The sequence below is a fragment of the Lepus europaeus genome, chromosome 18, assembly GCF_033115175.1.
Source record: "Lepus europaeus isolate LE1 chromosome 18, mLepTim1.pri, whole genome shotgun sequence".
In the NCBI taxonomy this organism is placed as follows: domain Eukaryota; kingdom Metazoa; phylum Chordata; class Mammalia; order Lagomorpha; family Leporidae; genus Lepus; species Lepus europaeus.
The window spans coordinates 63,540,916-63,546,984 of record NC_084844.1 but is presented as its reverse complement, the minus strand read 5'-3'; the positions used below and the strand labels follow the sequence as shown (position 1 = coordinate 63,546,984).

Here is a 6,069-nt window from a genome sequence, read left to right as displayed (position 1 = left end):
ACCTTATTTATAGCTAAGCATTTATACACTGTCTACTACCATGAGGAAAAAACCATAGTGAGGAACAACAATAATTACAAATCTCCACTAGCTGTTCCACACACTGGCACAATCTGGTAGGATAATCTGAGGAAGGTTTTCAGTTGACAAAAGCAGCCTTGGACAATTCCGTCCTTTCCACTTCATTACACCACTTATCACTTCAGCCCTACGAATTATTCACTTCCTATCCCTACAGGAAACAGGATCTAATAATCCATCAGCAATCTCTTCCAATTCATATAAAATTGCATGTCACCCTTACAGTAAAATGTAATATATCCTAGCTCCTCTTATTGTTTTTCTTCCTCACCCTAGTCTTATTTTCTCTTGACCTGCTGAGAGACCCTGACAATAATACCCCAGCAAACCCCCATATACTCTTTCCCATACTAAACCAGACTATTCGATCCACCTATGCAATCTATGATCAATCCCAAATAAACTAGGCAGTGCCCTAACCCTAGCAGCCTCAATCCTATTTCTACCCATTATTCGTATCTTCAACTATCAAAACAATGAAGCACAATATCCTTCCCTCTAAGCCAACGCTTATTCTAAATTATACTAGCAAAGCTCTTCACACCCAAGTGAATCAGAGGGCCCCTTCTTTTCAGACAAACAGAAGCGATTATGTAAGTCCTCTAGCTAAAGACAGGAGGAAACCCAGGACCGACCTGAAACTACACAGGGGTAAGGTTGTCTAGGGAAAGAATACCAGGGTGAATAAATTTCAAATCCTACCATGGGGTCATTTCAACTTCTGGGCTTCAACAAACAAAAGGGACTAAAAAGAAGAGCAAGACGGGATGAGGACGAATCATGAACATCGGGAGTAGCAAGGAGTTTCTTCTGAGCAGCTACTGAGAGGCAGGGAGACGAAGACCAAGGCACTGCCCAAGTTGCAGCCAGGAAGTCACAGCTGACTGACGGAGCTAAGGTTTAGTTTATCACATGTCTATGAGAGGACTGTGAAGAATATGACTCTGGACAGGGATTTGTTGTCTGACTCTTAAAACCAAAAATCACAAATGGAGATTTTTTTCCCATCCACTAACATATGTGAAAACCACTGCGAACAAGACTGGTGAAGAACAATGGTCCCTGTCCTCTGTCATATTTACTTGGCCCAAAAAGTACCACGACTAAAACTATTTCAAGATTTTAAAACATATTTTAAAGGAAAAAAATCAGGCTTATGGAGTCAGGCTAAGTCTTTACAATGTTGCAACTGTCTGCAAAAAGATACTATGTAATATCATTAATTCTTAAATTTTGGAACTTCCTTAAAAAAATCAGGTTGCTTATTCTACCAATAGAATCCTGACAGTCCTGGAAACATGAATGAAATGGCAGCATAGAAACATGAATGAAAGGTCTAAAGATTTTTAGATGACCATTCTCTTTTATAAAGCCACACTCACAATGAGAGTGGATTAGGAACCGACTCATGCAGTTAGGGGAATGCGGCGGACCTGAGACAGAATCCGAGGTCCATGGGTGACTGGCACCCAACCATCCATTTGGGGGGTCCCAGTAAAATGTACTGAGTAGGATGACCTTCAGGGAAAACTTAATTAGCTGAGGATGCCGGAAGAACCCTGAGACCAAGCAACGGCCGCGAGCAGGCACGTCCTGGCTGAGCAAGTGTGACTAGAACCATTTTTACAACTCTTGTCCACTAAGTACAACCATAACCCGCGGAAATACCACGGACACACCAAGATAAGAACACTGGAATGTGGTAGGACCCATAGTACAACGGTAGGGCACCTTGTTCCCACCCAACCAACAGGAGGAGACCAACTTGGGGGACCCCAACTACCGCCACGTAGGTGCTTCCTCCGGGAGCCACCTGACCACACCAGGCACCCTCAGTGTCCACGCCCCGCGGGCACCGCCCGGACCCCGGGGCGGCCGCGCCGCTCCCTCCTCAGAGGCCGAGGCCGCCCGGCGCCGTCTCCGCAGGCGCCCTGCCCGGCCGGGGCTGCGCCGAGAGGAGCCACGCGGACGCCGGCACGACGCACGCACGCCCGGGGCCCTCGCTCTCCCTTCCCGGCTCCCGCTCCGGACGGCGTCAGGGCCGACGGCGCCGCTCCGGCCGCGGACACCGGGACTCGCCAGGCCTGAGGAGCCGGGAGGACGGCGCCGCGCGGACGCGGGAAAGCTCTGGGGCCCTGGGCCGCACCTGCGCCCTCACCTGGCGCACGACCGCGGGCCGCCCTTCCTGCCGGCCACACCCGCTGCCGCTCGCTCGCTCGCCGCCCTGTCCGGGGTCGGGGCTGGGGCTCCGGACGGCCCTCGGGCTGTAACTGAAAACAGCACCTGAACCGTTGCCCATTAGACAAAATGGCCGTTGCAACGCTAAGTAGCCTATTTGTAGACTCACTATTCAAATGACGGCTCAGAGAGGGAATCGGATTGGATGGAACGAAACAGTACCAACCAATCAGAAAGCAAAGATCGCGCCTATGCAAATATGGACCATCGCTGGTCTGCTCTGCTGCCCCTTGTGGCCAAGGGCAGAAATGCAGAGCTGAGCCCTTGCGCCTGCGCCTTGTGGCCACCAGAGTCCTGCTCCCAGGTGCTGGCCCTTCCAGTAGAGTGCTGTGCAGAATCTTGCTGTCAGCATCACTGAGGATGTGCTGCCTTTCAAAGCACAAGGACACGGGGCCCTAGGCAGTGGCGTCACCCAGATCTTGTTTTAAGAGCCAGTTTTCCGTCCAGCACTGTGACGTGGCAGGTTCGAGTCCCGACTGCTCCACTTCCCATCCAGCTCGCTGCTAATGGCCCGAGAAAAACAGAGGAAGAGATCCCAAGTATTGGGGCCCCTGCCACCCACGTGGGAGACCCAGAAGCTCCTGGCTTCTGTCTGGCCCAGACCAGGGCCATTGCAGCCATTTTGGGAGTGAAGCAGAGGATGGAAGCTATCTCTCCCTCCTTCTCTCTCTCTCTCGCTCTCGCTCGCTCTTGCTCTCTCTCTCTCTCTTCCTTCCTCCCTCTCTCCCTCCCTCCCCCCTTTCTGTCTCTGCAACTCTTTAAATAAATCTTTAGAAAAAAAAGACACAGTTCCCAACTGAGCCAGAGGCTGGCAGACACCAGGTACAGAACAGTGTTTTGGGCTGGCGCCATGGCTCACAAGGCTAATCCTCCACCTGCGATGCCGGCACCCTGGATTCTATCCCGGTCGGGGTGCCGGATTCTGTCCCGGTTGCCCCTCTTCCAGGCCAGCTCTCTGAATGCAGTGGAGGATGGCCCAAGTGTTTGGGCCCTGCACCCGCATAGGAGACCAGGAGAAGCACTTGGCTCCTGGCTTCGGATCAGCGTGGTGTGCCAGCCGCAGCGGCCATTGAGGGGTGAACCAACGGAAAAGGAAGACCTTTCTCTCTGTCTCTCTCTCTCACTGTCCACTCTGCAAGTCAAATAAATAAATAAATAAATAAATAAAAGAACCTGTTTTGACCTGGTGGTGTTCACAAGAGGGCGAGAGCGAGAGCAGAGGGCTGGAATGAAGAAGGTGGCGCTGCATGAGAGTAGCCCCCTAAAACAAGTGGCTCCCGCTTGGACAACAGGAGGACCTGGGCCTCTGTGTTGGAGAGAAAATCTGCAGTGTGGCAGTCAGAGATCATCAGATCCTCGACGTAGACCCATCATCCCGAGAGGCAGCCACCAGCGACCTCCCACCTGGCTTTGCGAGCTTACCCTGGGGCCCAGGAGACTGCAGGCACAGACAGGGCAGTGTCCAGCACACAAGAAATCACCATGAAGCTGATGGATGAATTCTACTCGCCCGAAATCAAGAGATCGCCATCAAAGAAGGGGGAGCCGGCTGAGGTGTCTGCAAAGACCACGGAGAAGCCTGGGAACAAGGATCTGAGCTGGCTGGAACAGAAGGAGCAGGAGGTTGTCAATGCCTTGCACTGCTTTCAGACCATTGTGGACAAAATGGCCATTGACAAGAAGATCCTGGAGATCCTTCTGGGGTCAGCCAGCAAGGAGCTGGGGGCCATCTTACCCCTGGTGCAGAGCGACCTTTGCGGTCAGCACAGCTCAGCCCTCTCCCCCTGCTATGGCCAAGGGTAACAAAGGCTCACCAACCTCATTCACTGGTCTGACGAAATGATACTGGAAGGCATGAACTCAGAAGATAAAGAGACGGTGACGACTGTTAAGGGGGGTCATCAAGGCTGTGCTGGACAGAGTGAAGGAGCTGGTCACACTGACCATGGAGGGACAGGGGTGGCCATCTCCAACAAGCCCAGTGAAGCCCAGTTCCCCAGCTGCCAAACCTGATGACCAGTCTGAACTGCCCCTGACAGACCGAGAGATGGAGATTCTGAGCAAGACAAGTGGAGTGCTGCCGTCAGCTGAGCTGCTCCTGGATCCACAAAGAGGTCATGCCCCCAAGTCCCCTTTACCTGGCATTCAGCTGGTTGATAATCCACAGCCTTGCTACCCAAGACAGTTGGCTCCATCCCCCACCCACATGGCTGTGGTCGCCCCCATGAGCCGAGCCACCAGCGGCTCCAGTTTGCCTGTTGGAATTAATAGGCAGGATTTTGATGTTGACTGTCATGCACAGAGGCGACTTTCAGGAGGCAGCCACTCCTATGGTGGGGGAGTCGCCCGCCTCTCCCCCCTGCAGCAGCTTCGGCAAGCTCAACAAGTCGGATGAGCAGCTGAGCGGGGACAGTGGGCAGTGCTCCCAGAACACAAGCTGTGAAACACTAGATCCTTACGATCCCGACTATGATTTCCTCCAGCAAGACCTCTCTAATGCAGACCAGATACCTCAGCAAGTGGCCTGTAACCTTAGCCCGTTGCCGGAGTCCTTGGGGGAGTCTGGGCCTCCGTTTCTTGGCCGTCCTTTCCAGCTGCCTCTTGGCAGCTGTCCCCAGATGGAGAGGCAGCAGACCAACACGCCACCTGCCCTGCCAGAGAAGAAGTGCCGGAGCACAGCCTCCCAGACCATGGTCAGCTCCGGCTGCAGGGTGTCCTATGACCCGCACTCCTAGCAGTACCCCCGGGGGCCAGCCTGCCCTCTGCACGCCCTTCGCTGCGATCCTCCCCTTTCAGCAAGTAGCGTCCTTAGCCCCTGAGGAATTTGTGGGTGATTTTGCTGCTCCTGAATCCACGGGTGACCCAGAAAAACCACTTCCCCTGCCAGAGAAGAAAAACACAGTAAGCGTTTACAGAGCTGATGTCAGCAAATGCGTTTGTAACCTAAAGTAGTGGCACGTTTTCAGTAAGCCTCAGCCCAGAGCCAAATCGGTGGCCTCACTGTTTCAGAACAGACAGGACCACAGATTCATGGCCACTTGGGGGAGCCTGTGCATGACAGTCAACATCAAAATCCTGCCTATTAATTCCAACAGGCAAACTGGAGCCGCTGGTGGCTCGGCTCATGGGGGCGACCACAGCCATGTGGGTGGGGGATGGAGCCAACTGTCTTGGGTAGCAAGGCTGTGGATTATCAACCAGCTGAATGCCAGGTAAAGGGGACTTGGGGGCATGACCTCTTTGTGGATCCAGGAGCAGCTCAGCTGACGGCAGCACTCCACTTGTCTTGCACAGAATCTCCATCTCTCGGTCTGTCAGGGGCAGTTCAGACTGGCCATCAGGTTTGGCAGCTGGGGAACTGGGCTTCACTGGGCTTGTTGGAGATGGCCACCCCTGTCCCTCCATGGTCAGTGTGACCAGCTCCTTCACTCTGTCCAGCACAGCCTTGATGACCCCCCTTAACAGTCGTCACCGTCTCTTTATCTTCTGAGTTCATGCCTTCCAGTATCATTTCGTCAGACCAGTGAATGAGGTTGGTGAGCCTTTGTTACCCTTGGCCATAGCAGGGGGAGAGGGCTGAGCTGTGCTGACCGCAAAGGTCGCTCTGCACCAGGGGTAAGATGGCCCCCAGCTCCTTGCTGGCTGACCCCAGAAGGATCTCCAGGATCTTCTTGTCAATGGCCATTTTGTCCACAATGGTCTGAAAGCAGTGCAAGGCATTGACAACCTCCTGCTCCTTCTGTTCCAGCC

General features: G+C 53.5%; 1 pseudogene; it reads left to right on the top strand.

The window, feature by feature from the left end:
• Positions 1–3,801: 3,801 nt before the first annotated feature.
• On the top strand, positions 3,802–5,271 carry LOC133746893 (rap guanine nucleotide exchange factor 1-like; annotated as a pseudogene).
• The last annotated feature ends 798 nt before the right edge of the window (positions 5,272–6,069 follow it).